This window comes from Pseudophryne corroboree, chromosome 9, assembly GCF_028390025.1.
Source record: "Pseudophryne corroboree isolate aPseCor3 chromosome 9, aPseCor3.hap2, whole genome shotgun sequence".
Lineage (NCBI taxonomy): Eukaryota > Metazoa > Chordata > Amphibia > Anura > Myobatrachidae > Pseudophryne > Pseudophryne corroboree.
The window spans coordinates 253029269-253053358 of record NC_086452.1 but is presented as its reverse complement, the minus strand read 5'-3'; the positions used below and the strand labels follow the sequence as shown (position 1 = coordinate 253053358).

General features: G+C 47.4%; 1 protein-coding gene across 2 annotated transcripts in view; it reads right to left on the bottom strand.

The window, feature by feature from the left end:
* The window catches only part of APOBEC4 (apolipoprotein B mRNA editing enzyme catalytic polypeptide like 4), a 119186-nt gene extending 112442 nt beyond the window's left edge, over positions 1 to 6744 (bottom strand). For both annotated transcript variants that reach the window (XM_063940211.1, XM_063940212.1), the window contains exon 1: positions 6660 to 6744. The gene's annotated coding sequence lies outside the window, so the exon portion shown is untranslated. The remainder of the gene's footprint in view (positions 1 to 6659) is intronic.
* Between the last annotated feature and the right edge of the window lie 17346 nt (positions 6745 to 24090).

Genomic DNA, 24090 nt, shown 5'->3' with positions numbered 1-24090 from the left:
TGTGTCGGCACTCGGCAGCCCGTCCATAATTGTATATACCACCTAACCGTGGTTTTTTTTTCTTTCTTTATACATACATACTAGTTACGAGTATACTATCTCTTTATCAACCAGTCTATATATTAGCAGCAGACACAGTACAGTGCGGTAGTTCACGGCTGTGGCTACCTCTGTGTCGGCACTCGGCAGCCCGTCCATAATTGTATATACCACCTAACCGTGGTTTTTTTTTCTTTCTTTATAGTCATACTAGTTACGAGTATACTATCTCTTTATCAACCAGTCTATATTAGCAGCAGACACAGTACAGTGCGGTAGTTCACGGCTGTGGCTACCTCTGTGTCGGCACTCGGCAGCCCGTCCATAATTGTATATACCACCTAACCGTGGTTTTTTTTTCTTTCTTTATACATACATACTAGTTACGAGTATACTATCTCTTTATCAACCAGTCTATATATTAGCAGCAGACACAGTACAGTGCGGTAGTTCACGGCTGTGGCTACCTCTGTGTCGGCACTCGGCAGCCCGTCCATAATTGTATATACCACCTAACCGTGGTTTTTTTTTCTTTCTTTATAGTCATACTAGTTACGAGTATACTATCTCTTTATCAACCAGTCTATATTAGCAGCAGACACAGTACAGTGCGGTAGTTCACGGCTGTGGCTACCTCTGTGTCGGCACTCGGCAGCCCGTCCATAATTGTATATACCACCTAACCGTGGTTTTTTTTTCTTTCTTTATACATACATACTAGTTACGAGTATACTATCTCTTTATCAACCAGTCTATATTAGCAGCAGACACAGTACAGTGCGGTAGTTCACGGCTGTGGCTACCTCTGTGTCGGCACTCGGCAGCCCGTCCATAATTGTATATACCACCTAACCGTGGTTTTTTTTTCTTTCTTTATACATACATACTAGTTACGAGTATACTATCTCTTTATCAACCAGTCTATATTAGCAGCAGACACAGTACAGTGCGGTAGTTCACGGCTGTGGCTACCTCTGTGTCAGCACTCGGCAGCCCGTCCATAATTGTATATACCACCTAACCGTGGTTTTTTTTTCTTTCTTTATACATACATACTAGTTACGAGTATACTATCTCTTTATCAACCAGTCTATATATTAGCAGCAGACACAGTACAGTGCGGTAGTTCACGGCTGTGGCTACCTCTGTGTCGGCACTCGGCAGCCCGTCCATAATTGTATATACCACCTAACCGTGGTTTTTTTTTCTTTCTTTATACATACATACTAGTTACGAGTATACTATCTCTTTATCAACCAGTCTATATATTAGCAGCAGACACAGTACAGTGCGGTAGTTCACGGCTGTGGCTACCTCTGTGTCGGCACTCGGCAGCCCGTCCATAATTGTATATACCACCTAACCGTGGTTTTTTTTTCTTTCTTTATACATACATACTAGTTACGAGTATACTATCTCTTTATCAACCAGTCTATATATTCCACCTCGTGCTGAAGCTGCTGCCACTAGTCATGGCCGAGACGATGAAATGCCAGCAACGTCGTCTGCCAAGGCCGATGCCCAATGTCATAGTACAGAGCATGTCAAATCCAAAACACCAAATATCAGTAAAAAAAGGACTCCAAAACCTAAAATAAAATTGTCGGAGGAGAAGCGTAAACTTGCCAATATGCCATTTACCACACGGAGTGGCAAGGAACGGCTGAGGCCCTGGCCTATGTTCATGGCTAGTGGTTCAGCTTCACATGAGGATGGAAGCACTCAGCCTTTTGCTAGAAAAATGAAAAGACTAAAGCTGGCAAAAGCAGTAGCACCGCAAAGAACTGTGCGTTCTTCGAAATCACAAATCCACAAGGAGAGTCCGACTCCAATTGTGTCGGTTGCGATGCCTGACCTTCCCAACACTGGACGTGAAGAGCATGCGCCTTCCACCATTTGCACGCCCCCTGCAAGTGATGGAAGGAGCACCCGCAGTCCAGTTCCTGATAGTCAGATTGAAGATGTCAGTGTTGAAGTACACCAGGATGAGGAGGATATGGGTGTTGCTGGCACTGGGGAGGAAATTGACCAGGAGGATTCTGATGGTGAGGTGGTTTGTTTAAGTCAGGCACCCGGGGAGACACCTGTTGTCCGTTGTAGGAATATGGCCGTTGACATGCCTGGTGAAAATACCAAAAAAATCAGCTCTTCGGTGTGGAAGTATTTCACCAGAAATGCGGACAACAGGTGTCAAGCCGTGTGTTCCCTTTGTCAAGCTGTAATAAGTAGGGGTAAGGACGTTAACCACCTCGGAACATCCTCCCTTATACGTCACCTGCAGCGCATTCATAATAAGTCAGTGACAAGTTCAAAAACTTGGGCCGACAGCGGAAGCAGTCCACTGACCAGTAAATCCCTTCCTCTTGTAACCAAGCTCACGCAAACCACCCCACCAACTCCCTCAGTGTCAATTTCCTCCTTCCCCAGGAATGCCAATAGTCCTGCAGGCCATGTCACTGGCAATTCTGACGATTCCTCTCCTGCCTGGGATTCCTCCGATGCATCCTTGCGTGTAACGCCTACTGCTGCTGGCGCTGCTGTTGTTGCTGCTGGGAGTCGATGGTCATCCCAGAGGGGAAGTCGTAAGACCACTTTTACTACTTCCACCAAGCAATTGACTGTCCAACAGTCCTTTGCGAGGAAGATGAAATATCACAGCAGTCATCCTACTGCAAAGCGGATAACTGAGGCCTTGACATCCTGGGTGGTGAGAAACGTGGTTCCGGTATCCATCATTACTGCAGAGCCAACTAGAGACTTGTTGGAGGTACTGTGTCCCCGGTACCAAATACCATCTAGGTTCCATTTCTCTAGGCAGGCGATACCGAAAATGTACACAGACCTCAGAAAAAGAGTCACCAGTGTCCTAAAAAATGCAGCTGTACCCAATGTCCACTTAACCACGGACATGTGGACAAGTGGAGCAGGGCAGGGTCAGGACTATATGACTGTGACAGCCCACTGGGTAGATGTATGGACTCCCGCCGCAAGAACAGCAGCGGCGGCACCAGTAGCAGCATCTCGCAAACGCCAACTCTTTCCTAGGCAGGCTACGCTTTGTATCACCAGTTTCCAGAATACGCACACAGCTGAAAACCTCTTACGGCAACTGAGGAAGATCATCGCGGAATGGCTTACCCCAATTGGACTCTCCTGTGGATTTGTGGCATCGGACAACGCCAGCAATATTGTGTGTGCATTAAATCTGGGCCAATTCCAGCACGTCCCATGTTTTGCACATACCTTGAATTTGGTGGTGCAGAATTTTTTAAAAAACGACAGGGGCGTGCAAGAGATGCTGTCGGTGGCCAGAAGAATTGCGGGACACTTTCGGCGTACAGGCACCACGTACAGAAAACTGGAGCACCACCAAAAACTACTGAACCTGCCCTGCCATCATCTGAAGCAAGAAGTGGTAACGAGGTGGAATTCAACCCTGTATATGCTTCAGAGGTTGGAGGAGCAGCAAAAGGCCATTCAAGCCTATACAATTGAGCACGATATAGGAGGTGGGATGCACCTGTCTCAAGCGCAGTGGAGAATGATTTCAACGTTGTGCAAGGTTCTGATGCCCTTTGAACTTGCCACACGTGAAGTCAGTTCAGACACTGCCAGCCTGAGTCAGGTCATTCCCCTCATCAGGCTTTTGCAGAAGAAGCTGGAGACATTGAAGGAGGAGCTAACACGGAGCGATTCCGCTAGGCATGTGGGACTTGTGGATGGAGCCCTTAATTCGCTTAGCAAGGATTCACGGGTGGTCAATCTGTTGAAATCAGAGCACTACATTTTGGCCACCGTGCTCGATCCTAGATTTAAAGCCTACCTTGGATCTCTCTTTCCGGCAGACACAAGTCTGCTGGGGTTCAAACACCTGCTGGTGAGTAAATTGTCAAGTCAAGCGGAACGCGACCTGTCAACAACATCTCCTCCTTCACATTCTCCCGCAACTGGGGGTACGAGGAAAAGGCTCAGAATTCCGAGCCCACCCGCTGGCGGTGATGCAGGGCAGTCTGGAGCGACTGCTGATGCTGACATCTGGTCCGGACTGAAGGACCTGACAACGATTACGGACATGTCGTCTACTGTCACTGCATATGATTCTCTCCCCATTGAAAGAATGGTGGAGGATTATATGAGTGACCGCATCCAAGTAGGCACGTCACACAGTCCGTACTTATACTGGCAGGAAAAAGAGGCAATTTGGAGGCCCTTGCACAAACTGGCTTTATTCTACCTAAGTTGCCCTCCCACAAGTGTGAACTCCGAAAGAGTGTTTAGTGCCGCCGCTCACCTTGTCAGCAATCGGCGTACGAGGTTACATCCAGAAAATGTGGAGAAGATGATGTTCATTAAAATGAATTATAATCAATTCCTCCGTGGAGACATTGACCAGCAGCAATTGCCTCCACAAAGTACACAGGGAGCTGAGATGGTGGATTCCAGTGGGGACGAATTGATAATCTGTGAGGAGGGGGATGTACACGGTGATATATCGGAGGATGATGATGAGGTGGACATCTTGCCTCTGTAGAGCCAGTTTGTGCAAGGAGAGATTAATTGCTTCTTTTTTGGTGGGGGTCCAAACCAACCCGTCATATCAGTCACAGTCGTGTGGCAGACCCTGTCACTGAAATGATGGGTTGGTTAAAGTGTGCATGTCCTGTTTATACAACATAAGGGTGGGTGGGAGGGCCCAAGGACAATTCCATCTTGCACCTCTTTTTTCTTTTCTTTTTCTTTGCGTCATGTGCTGTTTGGGGAGGGTTTTTTGGAAGGGACATCCTGCGTGACACTGCAGTGCCACTCCTAGATGGGCCCGGTGTTTGTGTCGGCCACTAGGGTCGCTTATCTTACTCACACAGCTACCTCATTGCGCCTCTTTTTTTCTTTGCGTCATGTGCTGTTTGGGGAGGGTTTTTTGGAAGGGACATCCTGCGTGACACTGCAGTGCCACTCCTAGATGGGCCCGGTGTTTGTGTCGGCCACTAGGGTCGCTTATCTTACTCACACAGCTACCTCATTGCGCCTCTTTTTTTCTTTGCGTCATGTGCTGTTTGGGGAGGGTTTTTTGGAAGGGACATCCTGCGTGACACTGCAGTGACACTCCTAGATGGGCCCGGTGTTTGTGTCGGCCACTAGGGTCGCTTATCTTACTCACACAGCTACCTCATTGCGCCTCTTTTTTTCTTTGCGTCATGTGCTGTTTGGGGAGGGTTTTTTGGAAGGGACATCCTGCGTGACACTGCAGTGCCACTCCTAGATGGGCCCGGTGTTTGTGTCGGCCACTAGGGTCGCTAATCTTACTCACACAGCTACCTCATTGCGCCTCTTTTTTTCTTTGCGTCATGTGCTGTTTGGGGAGGGTTTTTTGGAAGGGCCATCCTGCGTGACACTGCAGTGCCACTCCTAGATGGGCCCGGTGTTTGTGTCGGCCACTAGGGTCGCTTATCTTACTCACACAGCGACCTCGGTGCAAATTTTAGGACTAAAAATAATATTGTGAGGTGTGAGGTATTCAGAATAGACTGAAAATGAGTGGAAATTATGGTTTTTGAGGTTAATAATACTTTGGGATCAAAATGACCGCCAAATTCTATGATTTAAGCTGTTTTTTAGGTTTTTTGGAAAAAAACACCCGAATCCAAAACACACCCGAATCCGACAAAAAAAATTTGGTGAGGTTTTGCCAAAACGCGGTCGAACCCAAAACACGGCCGCGGAACCGAACCCAAAACCAAAACACAAAACCCGAAAAATTTCCGGCGCTCATCTCTAGAATACACAGACCTATTATATACTAGACATAATAAAATAAATGGATGGCTCTTAACAAGCTCTGCCAGCTACTTGATGACAGAGTAAATTACAAAGAGAGAATGAAAGATGTAATTTAACAACAGTCTTGAACGTAGTCTGATTATAATAGAAATCTCTCATGCATGGTAGGCAAAGTGTTTGTTGTTTAGAGTGCTCTGATTAATAGATAAGTGTAAGCATAAGAATACTTTTACTGAACAAGGAAGCGGCTGGCCACATCAATATAAATATATATATATATATATATATATATATATATATATAAAAAGAGAGAGAGAGAAAGAGAGAGTCCCTGTGATATTAGTGTATTCAAGTGCCCCATGTATGGGAGGCGATCACGAGACCACTTGTCAGGATCCCGTCCGTCACAATGCAGGAATTCCGACAGGCGGTGAAATCCCGCCGCAGGAATACTGGCACCACAGGCTTTTCACCCTCTGTGGGTGTCCACGACACCCATAGAGGGAGAATAGATCCTGTGGCGAGAGCAGCAAGGCACCATGCCCACAGTGTGACGAACTCAGTGAACCTGCAAGGGGCTGTCTAGCGCTCGCCCCGCTGTTGGCATACTGGTGACCGAGATCCCGCTGTCGGGATCATGACAGTTGGGATCCCGGCCGCCGGTAAAAGGTATTTATTCCCCCTGCACATGTACTACCAGAGATTTAACATATTTTGTTTCTCAAGTGTTTCAGCATTTACAACATAGCTGCTAAAATATGTTTTTTAATGTACTGCCTATTAGTGCAGCAATATTCTTCTCTGTTCTCATATACAGGTAAAATAATAGCACATCGTCTTACCATGCAGGCTCTGGGGAGAGTGGCTTCGAGTTTCTTGTAATGACCTTTTCGTTAGTGAATCTGATAAGTTCCTGTATGAATTTATTTGCAATACAAAGTGGTTGCTAAGTCATTTGCCTATTACATACAGGCCAGGGCAGTGTGTACTGTGGGGTGTGGCATAATTGCATTATAACAGATTAGTTACTACAACATTCCATGGCTATTGTAACTGAATACTGAAACATGCAAATGTTCCAGCACTTATCATTTCCTACCTGTTCAAACCAACAGCATAATACCCCCTTCAGAACACTAGCTTGTGACCTGGGTTATTGTACATGAGCACGCAGTAATCCGGGTTGCTGTGCTGTCTGAAAAGTGCCAGGGGAAAATATCTCGGGTCGAGCGTACCCAGAGCTTAAAGTGGTCCTAGAGAGATGGTGGAATTAACCCCCTCCCCCGGCGCCCATGCAATAAAAGAATTTTGGCGCGCGCCAAGGGGCATGGTCTCCAAAAGAAAGGGGCGTGATCACACAATAGTAATAATGCCCACAGTCGTAGCACCCCTAATACACATAATGCCCACAGTAGTAGCACCCTGTAATACACAATGCCCACAGCTGTAGCACCCCTTTTACAATGACCACAGTAGTAGTGCTCCTTATGCAATGTCCACTGTACTGGTAGTGTGCACAGTGGTAGTGCCCCTTATATAGAGCCCATAGTAGTGGTGCCCCTTATGCACATGCCCCCAGTAGTAGTGCCCCTTATGTCCCCAGAAGTGATGCCCCTTATGAAGTGCCCCCTTTACAATGCCCTCAGTAGTGACCCCATTAGTAGTGCCCTTAATGGTAATGCCCCTGTGTAGTATTGCCCCCAGTAGTAATGTCGCCTGTAGTAATGCCCCCAGTCATTTAGCCCCCTGTAGTTTAGCCCCGCTAGTTTAGCCCCCAGTAGTAATGCCCCTGCAGTTATGACCCCAGTTGTTTACTCCCTCTTTAGTTTAGCTTCCCAGTGGTAATGCCCCCAGTAGTTTAGCCCCTGTAGTTTAGTCCTCATTTAGTTTAACCCCCAGTGGTAAATCCCCTTGTAGTTTAGCCCCTGCGGTTATGCCCCAGTAGTTTAGCCCCTCAGTAGTTTAGTTCCAAGTAGTAATGCCCCCAGTAGTTTAGCCCCTGTAGTTATGCCCCCTTGTAGTTTGCCCCCCTCTAGTTATGCCCCCAGTAGTAAGGCGCCCTTGTAGTTATGCCCCCAGTAGTAATGCACCCCCAGTAGTTAGTCCCATGTAGCTTGCCCCCAGTAGTTTGCCCCAAGTAGTAATGCCCCCAGTAGTTTAGCCCCCTTGTAGTTTAGCCACAGTAGTAAAGCCCCCTTGTAGTTTAGCCCCCAGTAATAATGCCCCCTTGTAGTTTAGCCCCCAAGTAGTAATGCCCCCAGTAGTTTAGCCCCTGTAGTTATGCCCCCAGTAATTTGCCCTAAGTAGTAATGCCCCCAGTAGTAATGCGTCCCTGTAGTTATGTTCCCAGTAGTAATGCGCCCCTGTAGTTTGCCCCATGTAGTTTGCCCCAAATAATAATGCCCCCTGTAGTTTAGCCCCCTTGTAGTTTCCCCCTTTGTAGTTTAGCCCCCAGTAATAATGCCCCCTGTAGTTTGCTCCATTGTAGTTTAGCCCCCTGTAGTTTAGCCCCCAGTAGTTTTCCCCAAATAGGAATGCCTCCAGTAGTAATGCACCCCTGTATTTTGCCCCAGTAGTTTACCCTTTGTAGTTTGCCCCCAGTAGCTTGTCCCAAGTGGTTTGCCCCCTGTAGCTTGCCCCCAGTAGTTTGCCCCCCGTAGCTTTCCCCAGTACACGCACCGCTAACACACTTAATAAAAAAAAAAACACAACAGCATACTTACCAAGCCCCGCTCCCGCGTCCACCCGTGTGATCTGAGCCGGGAGCCGGAAAGCCAGAGCTCAGTACTGAGCTCCTGCCGCCGGCTTCCACTGTGCAGGGAGAGCCGAGCGCCGCTGGTAACACAATCTCAGCAGGCGCCCGGCATATCCCTGCGGCGCCAGCACAAATCGGGTTAGGTGAGCCGGAGGAGGCGCTACGTTCCGTCTCCAAGTAGAACTGACGGAATGCAGTTCCGACCCGTTCCGGCTCACTTTAACCCCTGAGTGTACCAGTATTTCAACCATATTAGCGACCAGGGTTGAATACAGCTTCAAACCAGGTCACTGTGCAGTGTGAACAGGTTGCCAGGTCGATGCGTCCCGTTTACCGTTCACACTGTACGGACGGGCGACGCTTGCAGATCATCTGATCTCCAAGCGCTGCCTCCGCACATCAGGGACGTGCAGTAATGGGAGGCAGGGGAGGCAGTGCCTCCCCTGTCATAATGATTAAAATAATAAAAAGAAGATATTTATAACAGAGTCTGTGATAAATATATTCTTTTATTATTTTAATAATCTCCCCCCGTGAAAATGTTAGGCTGGGAGGCAGCGGGAGAGGTGCCTCCCGCACCTAACATTAAAGTCCGAGCAGCGGGGGGGCGGGCAGGATGCATGGCGCAGCAAAGGGCTGTGAAAGCCCATTGAAAAAGAACGGGGAAGCGGCACCTTTACTGATGCCTCAATGACAGGGGCGTGCATTCAGACAGATCTGATTGGCCCAGCGGATCCAGTGCTGGATACGCTGTCCAATCACTAGCGATCCTCCTTCCCGGCTGCAGCAGGCGCCATGGGCTGTGTGGGCGCCCGCTGCAGCCGGCGCCGCTGACTGACACTAGAGGTCATAATTGACCCCTAGTGTCTGAGCGGCGCTACAGTGGGAGAGACGTCATGAGTCATGACGTCTCTCCCATAGTACAGCAGAGAGGAGCCGGTGGACGGAGACGGAGGCAGCGCTGCAGGAGCGGTAAGTATGTGTGTGTGTATTTTTTTTTTTTTTAATGTGTGTGTGTTTGAGGCACAGCTACAGGGGCACAACTACAAGGGGCACAGTAAAAGGGGTGCAGCTACAGGGGCACAACTACAAGGGGCACAGTACAAGGGGCGCAGCTACAGGGGCACAACTACAAGGGGCACAGTACAAGGGGTGCAGCTACAGGGGCACAACTACAAGGGGCGCAGCTACAGGGGCACAACTACAAGGGGCGCAGCTACAGGGGCACAGCTACAAGGGGCACAGTACAAGGGGCGCAGCTACAGGGGCACAACTACAAGGGGCGCAGCTACAGGGGCACAGCTACAAGGGGCACAGTACAAGGGGCGCAGCTACAGGGGCACAACTACAAGGGGCACAGTACAAGGGGCGCAGCTACAGGGGCACAACTACAAGGGGCACAGTACAAGGGGCGCAGCTATAGGGGCACAACTATAAGGGGCACAGTACAAGGGGCGCAGCTACAGGGGCACAACTACAAGGGGCGAACGTCTTCCCGCGTCAGTGAGGGCATAATATTCATTCATTCGTTTGTAAGTATAATTTTCATTTTTATAGGTACCCCTTTTGGATTCTACTGGACAAATGGATGTGACCGGCGTGGGATGTAGGGAAGTAATCTCTCTAATTTTTACAGGAACCACCTATTGGATTCTACATGGACAAGTTGACGTGACCGGCGTGGGATGTAGGTAAGTATGTGTGAGTGTGTAAGTGTGTTTTAATAAATTTTTACTTTCACGGTGTGTGTTGTGTTTTTATTTGGGTATTTTTTTGTTGTAGAACTACAGGTACCAGCGGGCCCATTATTTCCCCGCATGCTGGTACTTGAGGTTCTCCAAGTACCAGCAAGCGAGGGAGGCTTGCTGGGCCTTGTAGCTCCACAACAAAAAACAATATTCTTTTTTTTTTACACACTTATGGCTATCAGCCCGGCACCCACCGCCCAGGGATGCTGGGGACAGCCTCGGGCTTCACCCCTGGCCCTTGGGTGCCTGGAGGGGGGGGACCCCTTGATTTAAGGGGTTCCCACTCCTCCAGGGAACCCCAGCCAGGGGTGACTAGTTGAGGGGGTAATGCCACGGCCGCAGGGACCTACATAAATGTGTCCCCCGTCTGTGGCATTATGTCCCTGGCTAGTGGAGCCCGGTGCTGGTTTTAAAATACGGGGGACTCCTACATCTTTTGTCCCCCGTATTTTTGGAACCAGGACCGGTCTAAGAGCCCGGTGCTGGTTGTCTAAATACGGGGAACCCCTGTCCAATTTTTTCCCAGTATTTAAACAACCAGGACCGGCTCAAAGAGCCCGAGGCTGGTTATGCTTAGGAGGGGGGACCTCACGCATTTTTTTTTTAAATTTTTTAACCCATTAAGACCCTTCTCCATTAAGTTAATGGAAGCCCTGGACAACAAAATTGCATTCATGTCCTCCTCCCACTCCCTTCCCAGTCCCAAACACTCATTTTTATTTTTTTTCTATAAAAATGTACAATATATCACAAGTATGATGAGAGGCAGGCAGCGGGCATTGGCGGCATCGGACTGAGATGCAAATTAGTGGCGGAGGGCTGGGTCAGTTGATGGTAGGCAAGTTTGTAAGCCATTGGCGGTGGCAGCAGGCATTGGCTCAGAGGCAGTAGCGGGCATTGGCTCGGTGGCGGTAGGGGTCATCGGCAGGATCCGGTGGACATTATGGCTGTAGTGCCTCACCAGCCACTGACCTCACCGCACGCCACTGCCGCACACGTCACTGCTGACATCACCAACCCGGCAATATGCTGGGCTGGGGACAGCAGTGTGAAAGGGGCCGAGGCGGGTCGCACCCATGTATGGCTCCCAGGTGCAACCCGTTATATGCGGTCTGAAAGGAGTATTATAGAATGTGTTACATTCTAGCCTATCCCAGCACAATGTCATATAGCAAGCCTCTGTAAGGAAGGAGGTTTATTCATCATGTTACAGCTCCAGAGACGCCTTCTAAAATCTACATTTCATGTGTCTCTTGGGTATATTTAATTGAAGTCGAAACTGCCGTCTTGTCGGAAAGACGTCAGTTTTCGACTTTTTCAGGTTGGAAGGGGTTCCAACCTATTCAATCTCCGGCTCTTTTATTCGACAAGTTGGGGAATTCGATTTGTCGGAAAGCACATGGATCGTCGGAATAGCCGCCAATCCGCGTGCTTCTGTCGGAAACAAGGCCAAATACAACAGGTTTTGGCCCCGTTTTTGACCATCTCAATCCGACTTTAAAAAAAGTCGGATTTAGATGAGGGAGCCGAGAGGAGGAGAGGGGGGGAGACCAGTGGGGAGACGGGGGAGAGCCGTGGGAGAGCAGCAGGGAGACGGGTGAGAGCCGCGGGAGAGAAGCGGGAGAGCAGTGGGGAGACTGGGGAGAGCAGCGCTACAGCAGCGTAGCAGGGGGATGTGTCACAGCCGCCACTCACAGCAGCGTCCAACCGGCTCCAGCAAGCGAGACCTCGCTTGCAGGAGCTGGGTAGACGCTGCCGTGAGCGTCGGCTGTGGCACATCCTCCTGCTACGCTTCAAGGAGCCGCTGCTATCGCGCTGCTCTCCCCTGTCTCCCCACGGCTCTCCCCCGTCTCAGCTCCCTCATCTCAATTCGACTTTTTTTAAAGTCGTATTGAGATGGCCATTGAATAGCCCTTGTCGGATCTATTCCGACAAATGCACGTCGGAATAGATCCGACTTCAATTGAATATACCCCTATATGTCATATCCATACAGCTGTCATTTTGAATTGAATGACCTCTCATACTAATGCTTTGGTTTGGTTGACTTTGAAATGCTCCTTGACATGTATAATTTTCAGAGGATTGTCTGCAAATTGACATTAATAAATAGCATATCATAGCAGAAAATTACGGATGATGGATTAAATAAATGTATTATTTGCTATTTATATTGCACACCTGTGCCCAGGGGCGGATTGGGAACAAAAAGCGGCCCTGGACAAATTTGTACTAGTGGCCCCACATGGGCAGCACCAGAGGTGTAAGGTCTAGCCATGGGCCATGGCAGCAGCACCCTCCCCCCAAGACTTTCCAGATAGTGGGCATGTCCAGCATCAAGGGGGAAGTTAAAAAGAAATAAAATTAAATATTATGAGCACATTATATGATACACCTTCAGAATTTAGGAAACTATATCATTCTTTAGAAAGATATATTTTCTTGCTTATTACACCAACCGTATCCCAATCACTATTCACTCAATCTTATATGTCAGCCAAGCAGGCAGACAGAGCATACACTAGATCATCTGCAATCACAGGCTAAGTGGCAAAGTCATTTTCATATATGCTAATTATTTTGCATCTTATTCATTATGTCTATAAAAGGACCATGTGTCCTCAAACCAAACAGGCCCCACATGTGCGTCGGCCCACCGGGAATCTTCCCTGTAAACCCTATAGCCAATCCGCCTCTGCCTGTGCCACAGCACTATATATTTGCTCAGTCTTATCAGTCCCCGCTCTAGTGCAGATAATTATCTACACACACATTGGGGTTAACTATTTTTGTCAGAAGCCAATTAACCTACCGTTATGTCTTTATTAGATTGTGGGAGGAAACCCAGGCAAATATGTGGAGGCCATACAAACTTAACACATACCTCCCAACTTTCACTCCTTTGATTCGGGACATGCCGCGACCCCCGTTTTCGTCATTTTGGGGGCGTGCCCAGTGCTGCTTGATCAGATAGATGCCATGCACGCATGCGCACTGCATCTATTCAGCGATCACCGGCTGTTTTGCATAGCAGAGCAGCAGTGATCACTGGCTCTCCCATCTGTACTCCCCACCCACGGGACACTGTGGCCTACAGGTGGGACAGCGGGACTGTGTCCTATTAGCGGGACTGTCCCGCTGTATTCGGGACAGTTGGGAGGAATGTAAACATAGCTAGGGACTTGGTGGGAATCAAACCAAAGACCTCTGTGCTGTGAAGAAGTAATGCTAACTACTACTCCAACCATGCAATTTTTACATATAGCTACAGATAAGTAAGCATGTAATTAATAATCTTTTAGGGCACTGTTTCCTTTTCATGGACAACATGTGGTAACAAACTCTCTCACTAATTTGAATGCTGTAACACAATATGCTTTATCTGTAGGCAATTAGCACAGGAAGTGGGATTAGGTTTTTATAGAACGATTTTACTTTTATTATGCAAGCTTTAGATCCGTTAGTTTGTCACTGCAAAAGTATGGAAGCCCAGGGCATGTACAACACCTAAAATGAAACTAATCTGAAGCTGGACAAACCCTTCACCAGTCCTTCCCCTCACCCTGTAGGTATTCCATGCTATAAATAGAGTTTCTTCAACAATATTTTAGCACCATAATTGAATTTCCTCTTTAAACTCCTGCTTGTGCATAAGTCGTCATTTGTCACCCATCTAGGTTATCACCCACCTAAATAGTAGATTGTAAGTAACCCACACTTGCCTACCTGACCCTCTCCATGAGGGAGAAAATGCTCTGTTCCTGGACTTTCCTGGTAATGTATGATTGCCATCACCTGTGGTGAGCTAGTTAATTGATAAGAAAGGTGTTTCACCACAGGTGATGGCAATCATACATTACCAGGAAAGTCCAGGAACAGAGCATTTTCTCCCTCATGGAGATGGTCAGGTAGGCAAGTATGAAGTAACCTGACATTAACATTTAGGGAGAGATGTATCAATGCTTGGAGAGCGATAAAGTGGAGAGAGCTTAAGTACCAATCAATCAGCTCCTAACTGTTTCACTGGCTGCATTTGAAAAATGTCAAGAGCTGATTGGTTGGTAGTTTCTCTCTCTCCAAAGTTTGATACATCTCCCCCATAATGTCCAAGCTGTTGCTTAACGTTCAACAATGTAATTGTTAAAACACTTTGCTATAAAACTTCCTCCTGGGCAGTACGTTTCACTTCAAAATCCCTTGATTGACTTGGTATTTCGTTGTGCCCTTAAGGCAACCCATGCCAGTTGCAGCAAAGCAGCCGCAAAATATAACCAAGCCTCCTCTATGTTTCATAGTAGGTACTGTATGGTGAACAGACAGCTAATGTGACTTGCTAAAAAAGCTCCAATTTTGACTCGTCTGTCTAAAGGACATTCTCCCAGAAGCATTGTGTCAATGTGCATTTAAGAAAATTCCTGTTTGGATCATGTTTTTTTAAAAGTTGAGTCTTCCTGGGTCGTCTTCTATGGAGCCCACTGTAACTCAAAAAGTGGCAGATGGTGTGATCAGGCACTGACATACTTTGACCTTGGAGTTCATGTTTGGAAGTTTTCCTTGCTTCTTTTTTTATCATTGCTTTTTTACCATTCTCACTATGCCATACTGTTTAAATAGGAGTAGATTTTTCTCTTGTGGCTGAATCAAGACAGCATGTCTACAGTCTTACATCAAGCTGCTTGGACATGGTCTTATAGCTTTTATCTTTAATATGCTTGTCTATAATTTCCTTTCTAACCTCCTCAGACAACTCTCTCCTTGCTTTCTCTAGTACATGTTCAGTGTGGTCCACACCAAACAGCAGATTGACTACTTCTACCCATTTAAAAAGGTTGACCGAATAGAACAGTGGTTCTCAAACTCGGTCCTCAGGACCCCACACAGTGCATGTTTTGCAGGTATCCCAGCAGGTGCACAGGTGTATTAATTACTAGTGATGAGCGGGTTCGGTTTCTCGGAAACCGAACCCCCCCGAACTTCAGCCTTTTTACACGGGTCCGAGGCAGACTCGGATCTTCCCGCCTTGCTCGGCTAACCCGAGCGCGCCCGAACGTCATCATCCCGCTGTCGGATTCTCGCGAGGCTCGTATTCTATCGCGAGACTCGGATTCTATATAAGGAGCCGCGCGTCGCCGCTATTTTCACACGTGCATTGAGATTGATAGGGAGAGGACGTGGCTGGCGTCCTCTCCGTTTAGATAGAGAGTGAGACACTTGATTTACTGGAGCATTAGGAGTACTCAGAGAGTGCAGAGTTTTGCTGATAGTTATACTAGTGACCACCAGTTTTATTTATTATTTAATATAATCCGTTCTCTGCCTGAAAAAAAACGATACACAGTCACATACCATATCTGTGCTCAGCCTCAGTGTGCTGCATGATAATATCATCTATGTATATCTGACTGTGCTGAGTAGTGCTCACTGCTCACACAGCTTAATTGTGGGGGAGACTGGGGAGCAGTTATAGCAGGAGTACATATTTAACGGTGCACACTTTTGCTGCCAGAGTGCCAGTGTGACTGACCAGCAGTGACCACCAGTATATTGTCTGCCTAAAAAAGTTAAACACTCGTGTGGTGTTTTTTTATTTTATTCTATAAACGCATTCTGCTGACAGTGTCCAGCAGGTCCGTCATTCATTATATTTCTATCTTCTTCATACTAGTAGTTTAGGAGTCTGCAGTGCTGACAGTGTCCAGCAGGTCCGTCATTATATAATATATACCTGTCCTGCAGTAGTGATATATATATTTTTTTTATATCATTATCATCCAGTCTATACTAGCAGACGCAGTACGGTAGTCCACGGCTGTAGCTACCTCTGTGTCGGCAGTCGCTCGTCCATAATTGTATACCTACCTGTGGTGGTTTTTTTTTTTCTATCTTCTTCATACTAGTAGTTTAGGAGTCTGCAGTGCTGACAGTGTCCAGCAGGTCCGTCATTATATAATATATACCTGTCCTGCAGTAGTGATATATATATTTTTTTTATATCATTATCATCCAGTCTATACTAGCAGACGCAGTACGGTAGTCCACGGCTGTAGCTACCTCTGTGTCGGCACTGGCAGTCACTCGTCCATAATTGTATACCTACCTGTGGTGGGGTTTTTTTTCTATCTTCTTCATACTAGTAGTTTAGGAGTCTGCAGTGCTGACAGTGTCCAGCAGGTCCGTCATTATACAATATATACCTGTCCTGCAGTAGTGATATATATATTTTTTTTATATCATTATCATCCAGTCTATACTAGCAGACGCAGTACGGTAGTCCACGGCTGTAGCTACCTCTGTGTCGGCACTGGCAGTCGCTCGTCCATAATTGTATACCTACCTGTGGTGGGTTTTTTTTTTCTATCTTCTTCATACTAGTAGTTTAGGAGTCTGCAGTGCTGACAGTGTCCAGCAGGTCCGTCATTATACAATATATACCTGTCCTGCAGTGGTGATATATATATATTTTTTATATCATTATCATCCAGTCTATACTAGCAGACGCAGTACGGTAGTCCACGGCTGTAGCTACCTCTGTGTCGGCAGTCGCTCGTCATCCATAAGTATACTAGTATCCATCCATCTCCATTGTTTACCTGAGGTGCCTTTTAGTTGTGCCTATTAAAATATGGAGAACAAAAATGTTGAGGTTCCAAAAATAGGGAAAGATCAAGATCCACTTCCACCTCGTGCTGAAGCTGCTGCCACTAGTCATGGCCGAGACGATGAAATGCCATCAACGTCGTCTGCCAAGGCCGATGCCCAATGTCATAGTACAGAGCATGTAAAATCCAAAACACCAAATATCAGTAAAAAAAGGACTCAAAAATCTAAAATAAAATCGTCGGAGGAGAAGCGTAAACTTGCCAATATGCCATTTACCACACGGAGTGGCAAGGAACGGCTGAGGCCCTGGCCTATGTTCATGGCTAGTGGTTCAGCTTCACATGAGGATGGAAGCACTCAGCCTCTCGCTAGAAAAATGAAAAGACTTAAGCTGGCAAAAGCACAGCAAAGAACTGTGCGTTCTTCGAAATCACAAATCCACAAGGAGAGTCCAATTGTGTCGGTTGCGATGCCTGACCTTCCCAACACTGGACGTGAAGAGCATGCGCCTTCCACCATTTGCACGCCCCCTGCAAGTGCTGGAAGGAGCACCCGCAGTCCAGTTCCTGATAGTCAGATTGAAGATGTCAGTGTTGAAGTACACCAGGATGAGGAGGATATGGGTGTTGCTGGCGCTGGGGAGGAAATTGACCAGGAGGATTCTGATGGTGAGGTGGTTTGTTTAAGTCAGGCACCCGGGGAGACACCTGTTGTCCGTGGGAGGAATATGGCCATTGACATGCCTGGTGAAAATTAGAGATGAGCGCCTGAAATTTTTCGGGTTTTGTGTTTTGGTTTTGGGTTCGGTTCCGCGGCCGTGTTTTGGGTTCGAACGCGTTTTGGCAAAACCTCACCGAATTATTTTTGTCGGATTCGGGTGTGTTTTGGATTCGGGTGTTTTTTTCAAAAAACCCTAAAAAACAGCTTAAATCATAGAATTTGGGGGTAATTTTGATCCCAAAGTATTATTAACCTCAAAAAACATAATTTACACTCATTTTCAGCCTATTCTGAACACATCACACCTCACAATATTATTTTTAGTCCTAAAATTTGCACCGAGGTCGCTGTGTGAGTAAGATAAGCGACCCTAGTGGCCGACACAAACACCGGGCCCATCTAGGAGTGGCACTGCAGTGTCACGCAGGATGTCCCTTCCAAAAAACCCTCCCCAAACAGCACATGACGCAAAGAAAAAAAGAGGCGCAATGAGGTAGCTGACTGTGTGAGAAAGATAAGCGACCCTAGTGGCCGACACAAACACCGGGCCCATCTAGGAGTGGCACTGCAGTGTCACGCAGGATGTCCCTTCCAAAAAACCCTCCCCAAACAGCACATGACGCAAAGAAAAAAAGAGGCGCAATGAGGTAGCTGTGTGAGAAAGATAAGCGACCCTAGTGGCCGACACAAACACCGGGCCCATCTAGGAGTGGCACTGCAGTGTCACGCAGGATGTCCCTTCCAAAAAACCCTCCCCAAACAGCACATGACGCAAAGAAAAAAAGAGGCGCAATGAGGTAGCTGTGTGAGTAAGATTAGCGACCCTAGTGGCCGACACAAACACCGGGCCCATCTAGGAGTGGCACTGCAGTGTCACGCAGGATGGCCCTTCCAAAAAACCCTCCCCAAACAGCACATGACGCAAAGAAAAAAAGAGGCGCAATGAGGTAGCTGACTGTGTGAGTAAGATTAGCGACCCTAGTGGCCGACACAAACACCGGGCCCATCTAGGAGTGGCACTGCAGTGTCACGCAGGATGTCCCTTCCAAAAAACCCTCCCCAAACAGCACATGACGCAAAGAAAAAAAGAGGCGCAATGAGGTAGCTGTGTGAGAAAGATAAGCGACCCTAGTGGCCGACACAAACACCGGGCCCATCTAGGAGTGGCACTGCAGTGTCACGCAGGATGTCCCTTCCAAAAAACCCTCCCCAAACAGCACATGACGCAAAGAAAAAAAGAGGCGCAATGAGGTAGCTGTGTGAGTAAGATTAGCGACCCTAGTGGCCGACACAAACACCGGGCCCATCTAGGAGTGGCACTGCAGTGTCACGCAGGATGGCCCTTCCAAAAAACCCTCCCCAAACAGCACATGACGCAAAGAAAAAAAGAGGCGCAATGAGGTAGCTGACTGTGTGAGTAAGATTAGCTACCCTAGTGGCCGACACAAACACCGGGCACATCTAGGAGTGGCACTGCAGTGTCACGCAGGATGTCCCTTCCAAAAAACCCTCCCCAAACAGCACATGACGCAAAGAAAAAAAGAGGCGCAATGAGGTAGCTGTGTGAGTAAGATTAGCGACCCTAGTGGCCGACACAAACACCGGGCCCATCTAGGAGTGGCACTGCAGTGTCACGCAGGATGTCCCTTCCAAAAAACCCTCCCCAATCAGCACATGATGCAAAGAAAAAGAAAAGAAAAAAGAGGTGCAAGATGGAATTATCCTTGGGCCCTCCCACCCACCCTTATGTTGTATAAACAAAACAGGACATGCACACTTTAACCAACCCATCATTTCAGTGACAGGGTCTGCCACACGACTGTGACTGATATGACGGGTTGGTTTGGACCCCCCCCAAAAAAGAAGCAATTAATCTCTCCTTGCACAAACTGGCTCTACAGAGGCAAGATGTCCACCTCATCTTCACCCTCCGATATATCACCGTGTACATCCCCCTCCTCACAGATTATCAATTCGTCCCCACTGGAATCCACCATCTCAGCTCCCTGTGTACTTTGTGGAGGCAATTGCTGCTGGTCAATGTCTCCGCGGAGGAATTGATTATAATTCATTTTAATGAACATCATCTTCTCCACATTTTCTGGATGTAACCTCGTACGCCGATTGCTGACAAGGTGAGCGGCGGCACTAAACACTCTTTCGGAGTACACACTTGTGGGAGGGCAACTTAGGTAGAATAAAGCCAGTTTGTGCAAGGGTCTCCAAATTGCCTCTTTTTCCTGCCAGTATAAGTACGGACTGTGTGACGTGCCTACTTGGATGCGGTCACTCATATAATCCTCCACCATTCTATCAATGTTGAGAGAATCATATGCAGTGACAGTAGACGACATGTCCGTAATCGTTGTCAGGTCCTTCAGTCCGGACCAGATGTCAGCATCAGCAGTCGCTCCAGACTGCCCTGCATCACCGCCAGTGGGTGGGCTCGGAATTCTGAGCCTTTTCCTCGCACCCCCAGTTGCGGGAGAATGTGAAGGAGGAGATGTTGACAGGTCGCGTTCCGCTTGACTTGACAATTTTGTCACCAGCAGGTCTTTCAACCCCAGCAGACCTGTGTCTGCCGGAAAGAGAGATCCAAGGTAGGCTTTAAATCTAGGATCGAGCACGGTGGCCAAAATGTAGTGCTCTGATTTCAACAGATTGACCACCCGTGAATCCTTGTTAAGCGAATTAAGGGCTGCATCCACAAGTCCCACATGCCTAGCGGAATCGCTCCGTGTTAGCTCCTTCTTCAATGCCTCCAGCTTCTTCTGCAAAAGCCTGATGAGGGGAATGACCTGACTCAGGCTGGCAGTGTCTGAACTGACTTCACGTGTGGCAAGTTCAAAGGGCATCAGAACCTTGCACAACGTTGAAATCATTCTCCACTGCACTTGAGACAGGTGCATTCCATCTCCTATATCGTGCTCAATTGTATAGGCTTGAATGGCCTTTTGCTGCTCCTCCAACCTCTGAAGCATATAGAGGGTTGAATTCCACCTCGTTACCACTTCTTGCTTCAGATGATGGCAGGGCAGGTTCAGTAGTTTTTGGTGGTGCTCCAGTCTTCTGTACGTGGTGCCTGTACGCCGAAAGTGTCCCGCAATTTTTCTGGCCACCGACAGCATCTCTTGCACGCCCCTGTCGTTTTTTAAAAAATTCTGCACCACCAAATTCAAGGTATGTGCAAAACATGGGACGTGCTGGAATTTGCCCATATTTAATGCACACACAATATTGCTGGCGTTGTCCGATGCCACAAATCCACAGGAGAGTCCAATTGGGGTAAGCCATTCCGCGATGATCTTCCTCAGTTGCCGTAAGAGGTTTTCAGCTGTGTGCGTATTCTGGAAAGCGGTGATACAAAGCGTAGCCTGCCTAGGAAAGAGTTGGCGTTTGCGAGATGCTGCTACTGGTGCCGCCGCTGCTGTTCTTGCGGCGGGAGTCCATACATCTACCCAGTGGGCTGTCACAGTCATATAGTCCTGACCCTGCCCTGCTCCACTTGTCCACATGTCCGTGGTTAAGTGGACATTGGGTACAACTGCATTTTTTAGGACACTGGTGAGTCTTTTTCTGACGTCCGTGTACATTCTCGGTATCGCCTGCCTAGAGAAGTGGAACCTAGATGGTATTTGGTAACGGGGGCACACTGCCTCAATAAATTGTCTAGTTCCCTGTGAACTAACGGCGGATACCGGACGCACGTCTAACACCAACATAGTTGTCAAGGACTCAGTTATCCGCTTTGCAGTAGGATGACTGCTGTGATATTTCATCTTCCTCGCAAAGGACTGTTGAACAGTCAATTGCTTACTGGAAGTAGTACAAGTGGGCTTAAGACTTCCCCTCTGGGATGACCATCGACTCCCAGCGGCAACAACAGCAGCGCCAGCAGCAGTAGGCGTTACACGCAAGGATGCATCGGAGGAATCCCAGGCAGGAGAGGACTCGTCAGACTTGCCAGTGACATGGCCTGCAGGACTATTGGCATTCCTGGGGAAGGAGGAAATTGACACTGAGGGAGTTGGTGGGGTGGTTTGCGTGAGCTTGGTTACAAGAGGAAGGGATTTACTGGTCAGTGGACTGCTTCCGCTGTCACCCAAAGTTTTTGAACTTGTCACTGACTTATTATGAATGCGCTGCAGGTGACGTATAAGGGAGGATGTTCCGAGGTGGTTAACGTCCTTACCCCTACTTATTACAGCTTGACAAAGGGAACACACGGCTTGACACCTGTTGTCCGCATTTCTGGTGAAATACCTCCACACCGAAGAGCTGATTTTTTTGGTATTTTCACCTGGCATGTCAACGGCCATATTCCTCCCACGGACAACAGGTGTCTCCCCGGGTGCCTGACTTAAACAAACCACCTCACCATCAGAATCCTCCTGGTCAATTTCCTCCCCAGCGCCAGCAACACCCATATCCTCCTCATCCTGGTGTACTTCAACACTGACATCTTCAATCTGACTATCAGGAACTGGACTGCGGGTGCTCCTTCCAGCACTTGCAGGGGGCATGCAAATAGTGGAAGGCGCATGCTCTTCACGTCCAGTGTTGGGAAGGTCAGGCATCGCAAACGACACAATTGGACTCTCCTTGTGGATTTGGGATTTCAAAGAACGCACAGTTCTTTGCGGTGCTTTTGCCAGCTTGAGTCTTTTCAGTTTTCTAGCGAGAGGCTGAGTGCTTCCATCCTCATGTGAAGCTGAACCACTAGCCATGAACATAGGCCAGGGCCTCAGCCGTTCCTTGCCACTCCGTGTGGTAAATGGCATATTGGCAAGTTTACGCTTCTCCTCCGACAATTTTATTTTAGGTTTTGGAGTCCTTTTTTTTCTGATATTTGGTGTTTTGGATTTGACATGCTCTGTACTATGACATTGGGCATCGGCCTTGGCAGACGACGTTGCTGGCATTTCATCGTCTCGGCCATGACTAGTGGCAGCAGCTTCAGCACGAGGTGGAAGTGGATCTTGATCTTTCCCTAATTTTGGAACCTCAACTTTTTTGTTCTCCATATTTTATAGGCAGAACTAAAAGGCACCTCAGGTAAACAATGGAGATGGATGGATTGGATACTAGTATACAATTATGGACGGACTGCCACGGTTAGGTGGTATAAAAAAACCACGGTTAGGTGGTATATATTATAATAATAATACAATTATGGATGGACGGACTGCCTGCCGACTGCCGACACAGAGGTAGCCACAGCCGTGAACTACCGCACTGTACACTGGTTGATAAAGAGATAGTAGTATACTCGTAACAACTAGTATGACACTATGACGACGGTATAAAGAATGAAAAAAAAACCACGGTTAGGTGGTATATATTATAATAATAATACAATTATGGATGGACGGACTGCCTGCCGACTGCCGACACAGAGGTAGCCACAGCCGTGAACTACCGCACTGTACACTGGTTGATAAAGAGATAGTAGTATACTCGTAACAACTAGTATGACACTATGACGACGGTATAAAGAATGAAAAAAAAACCACGGTTAGGTGGTATATATTATAATAATAATACAATTATGGATGGACGGACTGCCTGCCGACTGCCGACACAGAGGTAGCCACAGCCGTGAACTACCGCACTGTACACTGGTTGATAAAGAGATAGTAGTATACTCGTAACAACTAGTATGACACTATGACGACGGTATAAAGAATGAAAAAAAAAACACGGTTAGGTGGTATATATTATAATAATAATACAATTATGGATGGACGGACTGCCTGCCGACTGCCGACACAGAGGTAGCCACAGCCGTGAACTACCGCACTGTACACTGGTTGATAAAGAGATAGTAGTATACTCGTAACAACTAGTATGACACTATGACGACGGTATAAAGAATGAAAAAAAAACCACGGTTAGGTGGTATATATTATAATAATAATACAATTATGGATGGACGGACTGCCTGCCGACTGCCGACACAGAGGTAGCCACAGCCGTGAACTACCGCACTGTACACTGGTTGATAAAGAGATAGTAGTATACTCGTAACAACTAGTATGACACTATGACGACGGTATAAAGAATGAAAAAAAAACCACGGTTAGGTGGTATATATTATAATAATAATACAATTATGGATGGACGGACTGCCTGCCGACTGCCGACACAGAGGTAGCCACAGCCGTGAACTACCGCACTGTACACTGGTTGATAAAGAGATAGTAGTATACTCGTAACAACTAGTATGACACTATGACGACGGTATAAAGAATGAAAAAAAAACCACGGTTAGGTGGTATATATTATAATAATAATACAATTATGGATGGACGGACTGCCTGCCGACTGCCGACACAGAGGTAGCCACAGCCGTGAACTACCGCACTGTACACTGGTTGATAAAGAGATAGTAGTATACTCGTAACAACTAGTATGACACTATGACGGTATAAAGAATGAAAAAAAAACCAC